General features: G+C 47.7%; 1 long non-coding RNA gene across 1 annotated transcript; it reads left to right on the top strand.

Moving 5' to 3' along the window:
• Nucleotides 1-12,748: 12,748 nt before the first annotated feature.
• On the top strand, nt 12,749-14,537 carry LOC125618891. The gene is made up of 3 exons (XR_007350264.1): nt 12,749-13,603; nt 14,032-14,103; nt 14,276-14,537. It is a non-coding gene; the product is annotated as an uncharacterized LOC125618891 (long non-coding RNA).
• Nucleotides 14,538-18,073: the final 3,536 nt, after the last annotated feature.

Raw genomic sequence — 18,073 nt, 5'->3', positions numbered from 1 at the left:
TCCAGCCCAAATAGGGGTGCTCTTAATTCACTGGCCCCATCACATTCTGAGGTGCTTAAGCAGAGCAGCAGGGAGAGCTGGTCAGGTCTCAGCAGGGTCTGAAAAAGGTGAGGGGCCTTCAGAGCCTGCTCCTCTGCCCTTTTAAGTATCCTGTCTGGCCACTGATGGTGCCACCCACTTCCCTTGGAAGGTAGGCAGCGAAAGTGACTCCACCCCTGAATTTAGTAAGTGAAGGGCCACGTCTATGCGAAGCATCATTCGCCACCTCGCAACCCCTAACAGGAATCCAGAAATCAGATCCCTGAATGAGGAAGCCATGAGCAAAGCCCACACCCGGTGAACCCCTGGGGGAGCCAAAAATAAACCTTGGTGGTTTCCAGGCACAGATTTGGGGGTCATTTGTCACCACAGCATTATCTACCCTATCCCGCTGCTATACTACACCTAAAAGCCAAACCACCGCAAAGGTTAAATTCACTGTGCCTTGACAAGTAGTGTAATTTGGACGCTGAACTAGAGGTGAGTGTGTGTGGAGAGGCTCCTTAGTAGGAGGTGAGGATTCTGCTACTTCTGAGAATCCTTTCAGCCCAGTGCCCACGGATGCTGCAAAGCCTTGCTGAAAAACAAACATCAAAAAACGATCACGCAACATCGAGCTGTAAAAATGCTTCGCTTGTGAGTGACAAGACTGCCTTTGTGTCTTTCTCCCTGCTCCCTACTCCCCACCCCCTTGGAAGGAACACACAGGCTCAGTGAAGGTGATCGCTCCCAAACGTGAACAAATGGGACTGGGACTGGGAACACTCCATTTCTTGATTTTTAGCCCTCCCTCCACTTTTCACACCCACCTCTTTGAAAAGCTGAAAGCAACGCACAGATGTAAGGAGCTGTTTTCCTCCGCGTGGTTACAGCCCCGCCCCTCTGTTCCCATGGCAGCGCACTCGGCGCGCACTCTTCGGGCTGCGCTCTGTCTGGCTCCTGGTCTGGCTCTCCCAACTGGGCCGTGAATGGCTCACGGGCAGGCCCCCGCCCTTCCTTCTTGCATCCTGGGCACCTGGCTCAGCACCTGGTCCGCCGTAGGTGCTCAGTGGCTGGTGGGTGGGCAGGTGCGTGTGTGGAAAGACAGAGCCAGAGCAGAGAGGTGGGGAGGGCGCGGGGGAGGAGAAACCTGGGGGCCTGAGAGTGACACCATAGGAAAGCATTTCCTCAACACCCACTATATACAAGTCACAATCGAAGCTCTGGGGGAAAGTCTAGACTCACAAAAATGCACTGACCAGTTTACAAACACCTTGACATACGTTGTTTTGGAAACTTCTCAGTACCCGGGTGTAAGTCAACTGTACGGAAATTATCCTGTTTTGAGAGTGGATGTACAAAGTTTATGTGAAGTGGCAAAAAGGGCAGCGGCCTTGAACTGCTTGGAGTCCTGGCTCTTCCCTCAGCCAGCTGTGTAGGCTTTGGAAGCCTCAGCATCCTGCTTTATAAAAGGTGGGGGCGGCTCTGTAACTGCACAATTATGGCAGTGTCCTCTCTTGGGCTGCTTCATTCACTCAATAAGAGGTGAGCAGCTGCCCCAGGTCTGAGGGCAGTCTCAGGCCTGGGGGATAAGCTGGACCAGGGAACGGTGCAGAGACCAGGACTGCCTCATCTGTGTCCACAGAGCATCCTCCAGGCCCACCTCAAAGACATGCAGTAGGTACATTCAGGAGCAAAGGATGGGCAGCCTGCATGAGCCCAGTGTCCAGAAATCCCAAGTGCTCAAGAGCCTGTGGGCTAGGTCAGTACTTAAGGATTAAATCTGAGCCACGGAAAGGGGATAGCTGTGTGGACAGCAGCTAAGATGGTTACTGAGAGCACTGTAGGACTTGGCCTGAGAAGAATATCTATCGCTGGTGTTTTCACTTTGTCCCTGACCTCACAGTAACCACAGGACAAGAGGGCACTTGACACAAACCTGCCCTGTCTTCAGTCAACAGCACACATTCATTGAATACCTACTATGCACCAGGCTCCATTCTAAGCTCTGGAGAAACAGCGTTGGATAGAAATCCCTGCCTTTATATTTGTGTTCTAGTGAAGGACACAGACAATTAACAAGGAATAAATTATTAAAGAGCACATAGGATGAAAAGCAGGCCTGCTTTGGGACAAGGGATAGGAAGTACTGGGTGGGGGGAGCAGGTGCTTCCCTAAATAGGCTGATGAAAGATGGCTGATATCGAGGAGATGACATTGGAGCAAAGATGGGGTGGGCCAGGTGGAAATTCAGGGAAAGAGCACTTAAGGGCAAAAGGCCCTGGTGAAAGGAAAAGGGGGGAGGGAAGGGAATGGAGAAGTGGAGGAGTCACATCACTCTGTTTTGGAAATTCTGTTTGGAAATTCTCCTGTTTCCAGGAGAAGCCACCTTGGAGAAGACAGCTCATGGTTGCCTTTGGCCAAACCCAGACCTCACTAACCACCTTCTTGTCAGCGCCATCACTAGGCTGGTGCTGACAGTTCATGCATTGGTTTCTCTGGAAAAACCCAAAGACACAGCTCCCAGAGGTGAGGTCACACCCAGCTTGTCTTTGAATGACTCTACAACAAAATATAGAACCAAACTTCTTAATGGGATTGAGGGGTCCAAGATGGCCTCTGTCTCTGCCTGTCTCTCCCCACATGCCTCACTTTAGGAATCCAGCTCTATCCATCTACAGGCTACTCTTTGTCACCTCCATATTTTTGCACAGGCTGTTCCCTCTGCCAGAAGCACTGTCTGCTTCCCTTCCCTGGGAGACAAGGCAAGAGGGACCCATTCTTCATCTGTCCCTCCTGCCCTGTCTGTGCCCTGTGGCTCCCTCTGCTTCCTTATCAGCGATTCCCTCTATCGTTCTGCTCAGCGATTCCCTGTCTCTGGCTCCCTCCTCTCAAGGATAGCAACCTCCCAAGAGCAGGGGTCTATTTCCTTCCCTTGCACACAGCATCTGGCATCATTGAACATCTGGTTGAACATCTGGAGGAAAGGAGGCAGGTTGCTGGTTCACTGATTCTAGTGATCAAATTTAAGGGCAGAGAGGAACCGCGGAGGGAAGTGGAATAGGAGATGAGGGCAGGAGGTGGGCACTCAGAGGGATCAAGCTGGAAGCTGGGCACTGCCGGAGTCCGCAGGCCAGTGACTTGCAAGGTGAAGCCAACCTCACTGTCTTGCTGTTTCCTTTAATTGGGAGCCTGAGAACTCCCACTGCTCTGTCCTTGGCATTCCTGATGGTTAAGTGTGGTTCCTCCACATAGGGAGAATGACACATCTCACGTCCTCAGTTGGGTCTTTTTACACCTATGGTCATTCAGTTCTCATAACAATACCATCATGGGAAGATTCTATTTTGGTTTTTCTTGGGTTTTGGTGCTGGGAATCAAATGCAGGGCCTGAAGCATGCGAAGCGCTCTGCCACCGAGCTATACCCACAGCCCAACAATAGGGAGGTTCTTATTCTCACTTTACAGATGAGAAAAATGAAAAATGAAGGTCAAGACCTTGCCCACAGTCACACCCACTGCTGGACAGAGCAGCATCAACTACAAAGACCATCTCTTCTACTTCTGCCTTCCACACTCGATAAGACCTGGCCCACTTTAAAAAAAAAAAAAAAAAGTTTACTTTTGGCCTCTAGTTTACTTTTGAGTTCTTGGCTCCTGGTCGGATGCTCATTTCACTACAGGCTGTTCCTCCTAGCAGATTTCTCTCCCAGGAGCCTGTGTGCCTTTGCTTGTGGGTTATTCTACTGGTCCTTGCAGCTCCCTTTCTTGAGCTTTTGCTCTTCCTGGTTGTTTCAAGATCTTTACTAAAGTCCACACCTTTACAGTTCTCCAGGCCAGGCCTGTGCTAGAGGCCGGGGTTACAGGGAGGACCCTGCCCCTGAGGGGCTCAAGGCCTCTTTGTGGTCTCTAACAGCAACCACATACCTGACTGGCTCCCAGGGACAGGAGGGGCCAGGACAGAGATGCAGGCAGGAACGTGTGGCGGCTTATTCAGAAAATGAGGTGATTCCTCCCCACACACATACACACTCCCCCCATTTTTCTTTCCCTTTCTTTCTCTTTTCTTCTCCCCTCTCACCTAAATGTGGTAGACTGGTCTCCTTACCAGAGGCCTAGAAGGGTGGGGGCCGAGGAGGATGAGCGGTTAACAGGTGCAGGGGTACAAATGGAGAGGAGGACTCTAGCACAGCAGGTAACTATGGATGACAATTAGTTACATATTTCAAAATTGCAAGTTGAGAGGATTTTGAATGTTCCCAATACAAAGAAATGACAACTGTTTGAGGTGATGGATATGCTAATTACCCCGATCTGATCATTACACTTTGTATACATGTATTAAAATGTCACACTGTACCTCACAAATATGTACAATTATTATGGGGCAATTAAAATAAACATATATGTTTTAAAATAATTTTCTTCCATGTTTTTATTTTCCAAGGCCCTCTTAGACCTTCAGGGGAATAGACATTCTCTTGGGCTTAGATGAGAAATCTGGAGGAAACGGCAGAAAAGTAGCAGCGAGGTTTCTCACCCAGGCTAAGGTCCTTTGGGCTGATGGAAGGAAGAGGTGAAAGGTCAGCTCAGGACCCTGCTTCCAAACTGAGCCCCTGGGATGTGGCAAGATCCCATCAGTGGGCTGATGGGATGTGAGAAGAGGGAGCCTGGTCATGTTTTCCTGGGAGGCACCAAGTTGAGGGGCAGACGTAGGCCAAGGTGACTAGAGCTCTCCTTCACTCCAAAATCATCCAGAGTAAAGTAAGTCCACAGAGAGTCCCATGAATCCAAATCTAATAAGCGCTAGGGTTCCACCATTGGGAACATGGGGCCTCTCCTGGGGACTCCCTGGCTGCTGCCCAGGAACCGCTCCACAGACAGTTGCAAAAACAGACAAGGAGGACTGGTAGCTGTACATGCCTAGGTCTGGGCACTGGGTAGAAGTTCCTTTCCCCTCTGTCTCCCTCTCAGACACAATTGAATGTTCCCAACACAAAGAAATGACAACTGTTTGAAGTGATGGATACGCCAATTACCTGATCTGATCATTGCACTTCGTATACATGTATTAAAATGTCACACTGTACCTCACAAATATGTACAATTACTATGGGGCAATTGAAATAAACATATATATTTTAAAATAATTAAAGAAAGACAGGGGAAGACCCTGAAATGATTAAAATCAAGTTGCTTTCAATTTCTTGGTGGAATTGGAGTTCCAGATAAAAATGTAAAAATTAGAGCAAATAAAGTTATTTTGCTTGTTCACCTGAGTCAGAGACAGGCAAAAATGGTATGGAAGCAGGGAAAAGGGTCACAGAGATTGCACTGGGTGTTTGGGGGATATGATTAACAAAGGCTTCCTGGAGGAGGTGACCGCGGTTCTTGGCATGTATGCCAATTAAAATTTCCACTAGTGTCAGATCTTGTTGTTCTAAGACACATCTCTGTGCCAGAGAGGTGAAGCCAAACATGTCTTGGATGCTCAAAGTCCTGTGCAAACTTCTCAGAGGGTTTCTCAGAGCCTAGATGCTTAGGATTAACTGTGTCCAGGTAGCAAATCCCTTGCAACCTGCAGGAACTGGCTGGATGTTGTTTTCTGCAGATGCCCTGTCTGGCCAGCAGGGGGAGGAAGCTCACCATGGCCCAACGTAAAGTGGGCTTTGCTGGAGCCCCAGGATGAAGGGCAGAAGGAAGCCCAGAGGGCGGAGAGACTGCTCGAATTCATTAGCCATCTAGGGAGTGGGCACCTTTGTGATCACTAGACCAACTCCCAGATGTTTGCCCTCCATCCCTCAGCCCTGGGTCCAGCCTCAGTTCTTCCAGGTACTATCCAAGCCTTCTGCCGATGTAACTGGGCAGACAGGTAGGGGCTGATGGCCCACCACAGTTTCCAGGGCACCTTGGGATGACTGGGTAGTGGGACTGGCCTCTGAGCCTGTGGGACTTTCCAGGCCTGTGAGCTAAGGGAAGATCTCCAATATGAGTCACATAAAATGGCAGATGTCAACAAATAATTAAAGGCAAAGATGACTATTGTATTAATTGATCAGAGATCAATCCAAATGTCTTCTAATATTACTACTACTAATAATAAATTGTAGACCCACCATATACTGAAATGTTATTTAGCCATGAAGAATCCCGTCTTCAAGGAATAGTTAATGACATGGGACAGGACTCACTTGTGCTAGTTCTCCATTTGGCCTTCCAGAATTATGCTCTGCCCTGCCCTGGAGGTTGACCCCAGTAGTCTACATCACCCTAACTTGGCCCTGTGATTGCAAACTGGTCTCAGCCAATGGGAGACACTGGTGGGAACTGGAAGGGTGGGAGGAGAGCTGGGCTGGGGTATGTCTGCTCCTGTCTCTGCCTGTCTCAGAGCCTCCAGCTCTGAGCTCCCACTAGGCAGCCCCATCTGGATTCTGGTGCCACTTTTTTGCCCTTACTCCTTGGGTCCTATGGCTGATAACAGCTTCCTGCTCTTGCCAGCTCCTGGATGCCTCAGCATCCTTTGTTACTCTTCTGAAACTTGCCCACGTATCTGAAAACCATGCTTCACTAAATGGCTCTTCATTTGGACATCAGTATGAATCTTGTCTCCTGCCAGGACTCGGACCAGCTCACATGTTAAACAAAAAGAAAAGAATACAGAAGCTTTTTTTTTTTTTTTTTTTCAGAAAAAAAGGCCTGATGCTTTATCTGTATTATTCCACTGAACCCTCACAGCAATGCAGAGAAATGCAGCCAAAAGGAACGTTGATACCAGATTCAGATTTAGAAAGCGTTTGAAGAACAGTCTAATAATGTCTCTGTAGAAGGCAAAGAATATACTGGCAAAGGACAAGGGAGAAGGCACCCTAGACATTTATTCAATTTAAAAATTACCATAAGTTACTACAGCGTTGTACTTTTTAAAATTCATAATACCTTAACCTTTTATAAATGTGCTTCTGATTAAACGAGGTCGAGGAGGTGGTGGTGGAGGGACAGGTGGGGGAGGCAGGCAGCTTGGTAAAGTAGGCCACATGCGCTCAGATGACCTGGTTTTCCCCTAAGCCAAATTCCTACCCAACTCAGAGTGGGAGGAGCTGACTTCTCAGAATCCCTGCTCTCCCGCTGAATGGCCTCAGTTTTCTAATCTGTAAAATGGTTATACGGATGCATGCCCTGTGGGTCGCTGTGAAGCCTGATGGAATCAGTGGGTACGTGAAGCATCCAGCCCTACAGAGAGGTCACCTTGGGGACTCAGGAAATGTGAATCTCCCTTCCTGCCCCTTCCACCACATCCAGGTGGATAAACACCACTGCTCTGGCTGCATGGCAAAGGAGAAAGGAGGGGGTGAGACAGAAGCTTCATCTGGTGACCCAGGGCTGGCTTACCTGTGGCCTTTCACAAGCAGTGGACAAATCCATGAATGAACAAATGACTCTTCTGCCCAGAGTTACTTCCCAGGCCAGGTCCTAGCTGACTCTTCTTAGCCTCTTCCCTTTCTCCAAAGTATCTTTATTCTCTGTCTCCTCTGATTCGTTTTTTTACTACCATGTATGAAATTTCTGTGGATTTGACAGCTTACAATAGCACACATTAATTACCTCCCAGCTCCTGGGTCCTTTCTGGTTGGGGACCCACCAGGCTGCAGTCTCAGCAGAGGCTGGACCAGGTGTCTCAGTGCCTCAGCGCATACCTGCGTTTGGCCCCAGATTCAAGTTGTTGGAAGAATGTATGGCCTTGCACGTGTAGGACCGAGGGCCATGCTTTCTTGCTGGCTGTCAGCTGGTGCTCCTCTCTGGTTTCCTGCCACAAAGTCCTCTCTCAACATAACCGCTTCTTCAAAGTCAGCACAAAAGAGTCTCTTGCTCACTCGAGTTGGCTTAGAGCCGTGTGTGTGTGTGTGTGTGTGTGTGTGTGTGTGTGTAAAAACACCTTTGCCATACGACACAGTCTAACCCAGGGTTGGCAGTCAATCGCCTTTGCCATATCCTGTTGGTTAGAAGCAAGCCCCAATTTCCTCCCCAATCCAAGCACAGAGGGTGGGAGCTCCACAGGGCATGACACAGTGGGGGTCTCGTTAGGGTGTGCCCTCCACACCTGTCCCCTTGGAGTCCTGCCATCTGCTGGATTAAGAACAAACAGATATTTTCCTCCAAAGGGAGCTATTTGCGTTTTTACCATTCCATTCAGGAAATCATTTCTTAACCCCAGATATTTGTGATGACATCAGGTATCTTCACAGTGTTTGTTGCTGGTCTCCTTTGGAGGCATGGAAGGTGGTGTCACTACTAGAAGCCTTCACACCCTTCAGATGCACTACTCAACCGGCCACTTGCTGGGCGTGTCCATTCATTCATTCATTCATTGTTATGTCTTTCCTCTGCTGGGCGCTTAGCACTGTGCCATACAGATAATGCTATGGATCTTTTCCTTGGTTACCCACTGATTTACTTCTTCTTCCCCCCACCCCTTTTGTTGAGTAAAAAAGAAAAATGTTGTTTTTGAGTCAGGGTATGTACTCAACAGCAAACAACATAGAACCCAACAGTGGATTAAGTGTATAAATGATTTATTTTAGTCACCTAACAAGAAATTTCTGAGTAGGCAGCCATGGGCAGGGGAGCTGCCATTGTTCCAAGCTCCTCCTTGTTCCAGCACCTAACTTTAGTCCTCATGATCACAAGACTGCTGCTGCCTCACCAGGCATTACATCCACATTTCACACATGAAGAATAGGGAAAGCAAAGAGACTTGCCTTTGCCCTCCCCATGGACTTTCATCTACATCAGATTTAGCCAAGAACTTGATCACAAGGTCACCAGTAACTCCAAGAACACTGGGGAAGCAATTATTTTTTTTTTAAGTTGGGCACATCGTCAGCCTGAACAAAGTCAAGTTTCTATTAGTAGGAAGACGGGGGAGTAGATTTGGGGTAGGTCACCAGCAGGACCACTGTGAAAAATCAGGCCAAATCTCCATGGTCTCTGAAGGCTGACGGCTCTGCGGTGATGGCATTTGATGCTTTCTGGGTCCTCGGTGACAGGCTATGCTGATGGGAGAGTGCTCTTGGTCTATTTTTCCAGAAAGATGTTATCTAAAAAAGTTAGCTGCTCTAAAATGGAACTGACGGCAGCTCTGCCCATCGGCCTTTCCTTCCGGAGCTCTCTGGTAGGTGGCAAGGGATCTCCAAGCCACGCCAGATGCAATGAGATGTTAACTGCAAACTATGCTGCAGGGTAGAGAGCTTTTATAAAAAGTGTGTGCAAACAGAGAGAGGATGGTGTGCAGGGGCAGGACCTGTCCACCTTCCCTCCACGCCTCTCTCCCACTTGGCCCAGGGGCAGCACTGGCAGGAGACTGGGAATGAGAGGAAGGGAGAATCCAGGGTTTCTCTCTCCCTTTCCCTGTTTGGTCATGTCCCCACCACAGCCCCATTGTGACTCCAGCTCCTGTCCAAAGATCTGCTGTGGTTTTAACTTAGCGAGGCGACCCTGGGCCCCAGGGACAGCACCTTCTCCCTGGCCCTCCAGCCCAGGGCTGGTGGTGACTGACATGAATCTCTGGGTTCTTTGTTGAACTCCTCAGTCTCCATCTACCGGGTAACCAAGTTCCGCCTCAGCGCCCTTCTGCTTTAAATACACTCCAGCGGTTTTGGAGTCCTGGTTAGATCCTGACTCATACAGACAGCACCATAAACACTCAAACACCCATCACTTAGCTTTAACAATGATTACATTCTGCCACACTTGCTTCATCTATTTTTACATTTGTGGGGAAAAAAAAAAAGTCCCAGGCCTCACAATGTTGCTGAATGATTTCATCCTGGGTCTCTAAAAAATAGGGACAGTTTCTTACATAACAAGCACATTAAATCGTTCACACACCTGTGTTTACATATTAACATCCCCAACAAAATTATCTAAAGTTCTACATAGCTATCTAATTCCCAATCCATATTCCAGTGCTCCCAAATGTCTCAGAGATGTCTATTTTACAGTTGGATGCTTTAAGTGGGGATTTAAGCAAGGTCCACACATTGCATCTGGTAGATACATATCTTGAGCATCTTTTAATTTCCAACAGTCCTCCCATCAGAAGGTGTGTGTGTGTGTGTGTGTGTGCCTCACACACACACACACACACACACACAAAGCATGGCTTTGCTGGCACACTAATATCTGAGTCCTAGACTTGGGCTGCTCCTGTTCCTACTATTTCTCACAGAGTCCCTTAAACAAATGTTTCCACAGCATCCCTCTCACAGGGGACAGACCCAGCCCTCCCTTTTCCAGATCCCTAGAAACTTGAAGTTCATGGTACTGCACACCTGAAATCCCAGTGGCTCCGAAGGCTGAGGCAAGAGGACAGCGAGGTCAAAGCCAGTCTCAGCAACTTAGCGAGGTCCAAGCCAGCAAGACCCTTTCCCTAAATAAAATATTAAAAAGGGCTGAGACTGGGCTGGGGCTATAGCGCAGTGGTGAAGCACTTGCCTTGCAAGTGTGAGGCACTGGGTTCCATCCTCAGCACCACATAAAAATAATTAAAGATGTTGTTTAAAAAAAGGTGGGGGGGGCTGGGATGTGATTCAGTGGTTAAGCGCCCCTAGGTTCGATTCCTAGTACCAAAAAAATTAAAAATAAAAAACAAAAAACCTCCAAGCCATTGCACCACAGCTTGGTGCCAACTTTTATTTTGTCGACCTTTGTTTGGATTTTCCCTAATATTTTATGGAGCCACATGGAGATAAGAATAAAGCCTGTGTGGCTGGGGCTGTAGCTCAGTGGTAGAGGGCTTGCTTTGCACGGGGGAGTCAGTGGGTTTGATCCCCAGCACCATATAAAAAATAAATAAATAAAATAAAGTTATTTAAAAGATGTTTAAAAAAGGGGCTGGGGTGTGGCTCAGCAGTAGAGTGCTCACTTAGCACATTCAAGGCGCTGGGCTCGATCCTCAGCACCACATAAAAATAAATAAATAAAATAAAGGTATTGGGTCCAACTACAACTAAACAAATATTCTTAAAAAAAGTTTAAAAAAAAAGAATGAAGCTTTTTAACGAGTCTCAATCTCAAAGGACCTTAAAGATTGTCTACTCTAAACTTTGCTTTTTCTTTTTTATGGTTTTACAACTTGCATAAGTGGTATATCACTGCCCATAGTACAGATAAGAAGAGAGGCCCAGAGAAGCTAAACAATTTGATCAAGGGTGCACAGCAGGCACCATGGCAGGTGGGCTTCCCCTTAGACTATGCCCCTCTCTCTTCCCATCTTCCCATGGCACCTGGTCCTGTGTTATCAGATGTAAAAACTGCCCGTAAGTGCCTGTCCCTAACAGTTATATACGGCCCTGGGCAACTGTGGCTGTGCAGAGGTAGTTATTGAAAGCTGACAATTGGTGGTTCCTGGCTAAAAATCCTACTCTATACTCCAATCCCTTTGAATTTGGGGGAAAATAAGCCTTTGATGATGATTAATAGAGTCACCCAGATATTCTTAGGAAAAACAAGAAAATGTAACAATGCACTACACTTTTAAAACCATCCTGACAGAAAGCAGATTGGTGGTGGCCATGCCTGGGGACCAGAGTCACTGGTGAATGGGTACCGTGATGAAATGGGGGTGATGCAGATGTGTGGGGACCAGAGATGGTGGTTACACAACACTGGGAACCTCCTAAATGACACTGGATTGTTCACTTTCAAATGGTTAATTTTATGTGATGTGGATTTCACCCCAATAAAAATAGATATGCTGTGCTTAACCAGTTTCAGTGTCCCAACTCGGCTCTGCTAAACCCAGCACACCCCAGCCTCGCCACCATCTCAGACCACATAAGTTCAACAGAGTTGGGGGAGCACTATGTAGGGGAGTATTAGGGATTCCTCGCTTAGTCAAGGACAGCCCTGCGAGAGAATCGCCCTTCCAGATGATGGGCGCCTGTCGGAGGCGTGCTGCTGAGCTGGGGAGAGGCTGTGGGCGGGATGAAGATCACAAGCAAGCAGCCCACATGCCTAAGAGGTATCCCCAAGTTTGGGGGGATAGTATGTGTCCTGAGCTGTCCTCCCAGCACTTCCCCACAGGAGAGCCCACCCTAGGCACAGGGACTCCAGCTGTCAGTGGGAACTGAGAGGAGGCAAAGAGTGGGGCCCGGATGCCCCCTGGGGAGATGGCATTGGACACCTGCCATCCCCAGAACAGCCATCAAGAACCCACAAAACCCACAGAAGAGGCTGCAATCAAATAACCTAGTGAAGCACAAAGATTCTCATCCCTCCCCCATCCTTCTCCAAATCCTCCAGTAGAAAGGGGCCAAAAGGTGAGAGAAGCTGGGTACCGTGGTGTGTGCCTATGATCCCAGATACCAGGGAGACCAAGGCAGGAGCAGGGGAGGATCTCCTTTGGAGCCCAGCCTGGGCAACACAGGAGGACCCCATCTAAAAATATGCATAGGGGGCTGGGGATGTGGCTCAAGCGGTAGCGCGCTCACCTGGCATGCATGCGGCCCAGGTTCGATCCTCAGCACCACATACAAACAAAGATGTTGTATCCGCCAAAAACTAAAAAATAAATATTAAAAAATAAATCAATAAAAATATGCATAGCTCAGAGGTATCAGGGCTGGGGATGTAGATCAGAGGCAGGGTATTTGCCTAGCGTTCACACGATGAAGAACAGCCACACTCCGCCTCATCCCAGGCCCCTTTAGAGGCAGACTAGTGCACAGAATGCACAGGAAGTGGACATTACATCTGGTTCAAAGCATGAAGCTTAGACTGCACTGGAGGGCTTGGTTTTTTGTTGCTGTTGTTTGTTTTGTTTTTTAATACCTAGAAACAACCAAAGAGCTTAGGATCAGCCAAGGTTTTGCTACAGATTATGAAAACGAGATTTGGTATCTATCTACGAAATATGTATAGACTAAACAGAATAATTTCACATTTGTGCCCCATGGAGTTCAAACTATTAAGTAAATTGTTTCATATGAGTCTCTGTAAACATATATAAAATATTGGCTAACAGCCATCAAAGTTGAGTGTTATCAAAATGTCATCTATGCCATGGGTGTGACCTAAATCCTGGAAGGAGTCTGTTCCCTCACTGGTCTCTTGTAAATTTTACTTTCTATCTACCAGCCAATTCATAGCCTAGTTTTATCAAACTTGACATTCTTAGGACCTACAATAATTACAAGTAGGGCTTTGATGTTTTTATTCTCTTTTCCCTTTTTCTTTCCCTGCTTCTCCATTTTGGTACTGAAGAACATTGCATCTTATTTCACTGAACTCCCACCGCTACACTATGAGATGGGTATTATTCTTCCATTTTACAGATGAGGAATCTGAGGATCAGAGAAATGATTTGCTAAGCAGCAGCAGAGCTGGGTTTGGCAACCAAGCCAGCCAACTCTGGGAATGAGGCTGCTGTACCCCTTCCAAAGCTGCCTCCTGAAAATGGGATCCAGGTCACGCTGCTGGGAGACGATAAAACGAGAGCGTGATGAGACAGAGATCTGTTCCGTTGGAGACACCCTGAAAGGTGTTGCACAGAACGGGGAGCTGGAGCCAGGCCTTGAAAGACAAATGGGTACTCATTAGGTCCCGAGGAGGAAGGGGGAAAACAGAAGGGCATTCAAAGAGGAGGGAACTGGAAGGAATCCCAAGGGGCGGGTAGGGAGGGCAGAGCTAGGGGTGGGGCAGGTTCTCTGAGCATTTTCTCTGCAAGTGTCTTCTTTTCTTCTCTTTTTTTGGGGGTTGGGGTGGGGTGTGTACCAGGGATTGAACCCAGGGGCACTCAACCACTGAGCCACATCCCCAGCCCTATTTTGAATTTTATTTAGAGACAAGGTCTCACTGAGTTGCTTAGTGCCTCACCATTGCTGAGGTTGGCTTTGAATTTGCGATCCTCCTGCCTCAGCCTCCCAAGCCCCTGGGATTACAGGCATGTGCCCATCTTTTTCTTCTCTTTTCTTTTCTTTCTTTCTTTCTCTCTCTTTTTTTTTTTTTTTTTTTGAGTGCTCGGGATGAGACCCAACGCCTTGCACATGTTAGGCCCATGCTCTGCTGCTGAGCGACACCTCCAGCCATGTAAGTGAATCTTGTCTACACTTCTTTAAAAAGAGTGTGTTTGCATCAGTGGTAGGCCAAGGGGTCTTTGCCTCTCTGCAGGCCATAAGAGGTGCATTGTCTGTAGATTTTAAAAATGATAATAATAAAATTACTTGGCACGGATTGAATTGTGTTCCTCCAAAATTCATAGGTTGAGCCACCCAACCTCCAAAAGGACTGTATTTGGAGATAGGAGCTTTATGGAGGTAGATGGGGTTAGAAGAGCAAGAGCCTGACCTGAGAGGATTAGAGTCCTTACACAGAGACAGAAGTGAGATGATCTCTGCCATGTGAGGACACAGCAAGAAGGCAGCCATCTGCAAGCCAGGAAGATTGCCCTTACCAGAAACCGAATTTGCCAATACCTTGATCTTGGACCACCCAGCCTCTAGAACTGTAAGAAATAAATATATGTTGCCTAAGTCATCCGGTATTTGGTGTTTTGTCATAGCAGCCCAAGCTAAGACAGGCATGGATGTGCTTTTTATTATCAGCATCCTCCAGTTATTTTAAACAATCCCAGTAATAAAGTACTACTTTCTGCAGCCCAGACCACTCCCATCACTCCAGTTCTTGCTACATCACTTGTTGACATGACTATGGGTAAGACCATTTGGGGCTGAAGGGATATCTCAGTGGTGGGAGCACTTGCTTTGCATGTTCAAGGTCCTGGGTTCAATTCCCAGCACAGAAAAAAAAAAAAAGAGAGTATTATCTGGACATTATGGTACACACTGTCTGTCGCCCAGCTACTCAGGAAGCTGAAGCAGGAGGATGGCTTGAAACTAGGAGTTCCAGAACAGCCTGGGCAACAGAGTGAGACCCCCATCTCAGGAAAGAAAAGATTACTGCAGGCATCAGCAAGAAAACAAGAATATGTGGTAAAACACCAGTGGGTAGATCTCATAATGAGTCAGCATTTATGTATTCTAAAAACTCACAAAACAGCATTAGATATTATTCAGGTATATAGACACATTAACCAAAGTACAAAGACTTTCCTAGAAATACTGGATAATAAATTTAAGACAATGTTTTTCTCTGGTAGGGAGAGTTGGAGGAGAAAAAAAAAAGAGATCCATAGATTTTAAAGTAACATTCTATTTCTTAAGCCAGGTGGTTCATATACTATAGTCATTATATTATTCCCTGTACACTTTCTTATGTTTTAAATATTTTGTTTTTTTTAAATGTGCATTAATCAGCCAAGGCACTTGCTCTCCCATGCATACTGGGGCAGGCCCCCCGTTAGACTGACTCTCTATTTTCTATGATCTGGATTCCCTCCTGGCCTGTAGGCATGACCTAGTTGGGCACTTTGGGGACTAGTAAGTAGTTCAGGATTTCTAAGCCCAGGTGTGGTAGGTGACAAGGCAAGGAATGTGTGACCCACTGAATCATGGAGAGTCTTGTGTGCCATGTTGGAGAACTTGGCTTTGTGTGAAGAAAGGAGCAACTGGACAGATCAGAGGCTTGGCAACAGGGAGACAAGGTGACTTTAGAAGCACACCGTAATGGTGAGGGTAGGCTCTGCAGTAGAGGGAGGGAGGTGCCAAAAAGGGGTGGTCAGGAGAAATAGGGGCAAATCTATCCCCATGGTTGGTCTACTGTAGAGTGATAGCCCATTCCAGCCAGAGGTGGAGTTCTCTTGGGTAAAAATGGAAACAGCCAGCAATTGCTATTTATAAAAATAACTACAAAGGCTTGACAACCCAGGGAGAATGCTGAAAAAGTAAATTGAGGGCTGTTGAGAAAATGCTCAGTGATTCTCATCTTCAAAGCATTTCTGAGACATGAGCTCATGAATCCTCCTTCCAGAGCCCTGAGAGAAATATAGGGAAGAAGGGAGGTGGGGGAGGGGAGGTACAGAGCCTGGTGACCTCGCCAGTGCAGCAGAGACTGTCCCCTGGAGACAGGAGCAAGTATGCCTGTCAAATGCCCAGTATCCGAATGATCCCTTCTATCTGCCCCTCCACCCTGCTCCTTATGCCCCACCTGGTGAGGGGCCGGGGTGTGGAGCCACAAAGGGTAGGGCAGCCACAGGAAGAAGAGAGCTTCAGGCGGTCACAACAAGCTCCCTGGGGTTCAGATCCAGGTGATAAAGGCAAGAAAGGGAGTGGAGAAGCTGGGGGAGAGGGAAGCATGTGCTTCCTCTAAAGAAGGCCAGGAGCAGGTGATAGCTTCCACCATGTGAATGGCACATGCCTGGAGTGTGTAAGACATTTCCATAGAAGAAGGATCCAAGGCTGGGGGCGGGGAGCATCTCATACAGCGTCAGTGATGGAATTGGAACCCAGTTCACGTTGCATAAGTGCCCTTGTCTTTGCAAACTCCTACTCACCCTAAGTTTACGTTCTGCATCCGCTCCTCTGAAAGCCTTCTCTGGCTGCCCCCAGAGGGAAAGAGCAGTTGCCCTTCTGTGTTTCTAACAGCCCAGAGCTGACCCTTCAAGAGCATCTATCTCCCTGAGCTCCATGGTCTGTTTCATTCACTGACACTTCTCAGCCCAGGCAGGAACAAGGTTCCTCTGTCTGCTCCTAGTTCATGCTCCCCGGAATTGGCTCACCCAGGTCTCCTGCAAGGTAATCCGTAACAGCCTTTCCTTGTGTCTCAGGTCAGCCTCCCAAGAGGGAGGGGTGGACAGGCCAGGAGCTCAGGTTAGGCAGCCACTCCTATGGCTGAGGCATAGGGCAGCCAACTCGCAGGTGTAGCTCAGTAGGTCCAGGACAAAGACACACTATACCTATATATACATGATATGGTATGACAAAGAGTGCTGAATATCTGAGTCCCAGGGGCTGGAGAAGTGTCAGTGAATGAAACAGACCATGGAACTCACATTCCTGTGGGGAGATACCTGCCATGTCCCCAAATCAACAAGGTAATCCCAGCTGGCATGTGGCCCAGTGGTAGAGCCCTTGCCTAGCATGTGCAAAGGACCTGGGTTCTTTCCCCAGCTCCACAGGCACAGAAAAAAGAAAAGGGCAAATAGGGTAACCTCAGCAAGGATCCTACGCTGCGAAGAAAGTAGGACAGGGACATGCAATGGGACTGACTATGGGTTTTATTAGGCAGGGGACAAACCTCTCCCAGGAGGTGACACTGGACAGTCTGGGAATTAAACTTCCAGGGACCACTCAACTTGCTAGTGTAGCAATGCTCAGAATTGGTAACAATGGGGTCTCTACTTCATGCCAAATTATACCCAGACCCAAAAGCATTGTTTAAACTTCATGGATCTGAGCATTTTCTCCAGCCTCTGTGGTGACTGGAGAAAAGATTATTTCATTGCCTTCAACAGAAGGCGTATTTGTGTGTGTACATATGCTTGAGAGAAATTTACTGAAAAGATGTGGGTACGAGACCAGCTGGCGGCCCATTCCACGCCAGCATTCTCTCTTAGCAATCTGCCCGAGAGCTCTAGTTTGCGACACTCCAATCCTGCCAGGGAGAAATAAGGTAAGAACACCCAGGGGCACTTTGGTGCCTACCCAGGAGTGCCCATGCCCCAGAGGGAGGGAGGTCCTAACCTCTAAGAGAAGGGAATGAAGATATCCCAGAAAAATGGAAGGGTCCATTCAGAGCACAGATTCCACATTCAGAAATGAAAGCAGGAAATGCAGTCACAGTATCTGGGATCTCTCTCCTAGTCTCCTTCTACATAGGTCCTTTCCCAGGACCTCAATTGCTGTAACTATGCAATGGGTGGAATTCCTTCCCTGTCTCATAGGTAAGTTTTCTAGTAGACAAGGTGCAGGAGGTGGAGGAAGTTCTGAAATGAAAAATCATCAACTGAGAGGTTCTGAGCACCTTTATCCCTTCCCCTCTCTCCCTTTTTTTTCTCTCCTTCCTTTTCCCATCAATTTCTCCTGGCGGTTAATATAAAAAAGCTAAAATAACAACAATGACTTGCCAAGGTCCAAGACAAGCTGGGACCCCAGATTGGGAG

This window comes from Marmota marmota, unplaced genomic scaffold (assembly GCF_001458135.2).
Source record: "Marmota marmota marmota unplaced genomic scaffold, marMar, whole genome shotgun sequence".
Classification (NCBI taxonomy): domain Eukaryota; kingdom Metazoa; phylum Chordata; class Mammalia; order Rodentia; family Sciuridae; genus Marmota; species Marmota marmota.
Note: the sequence above shows the minus strand (reverse complement) of the source record. Positions and strands in the feature narration are given on the sequence as shown.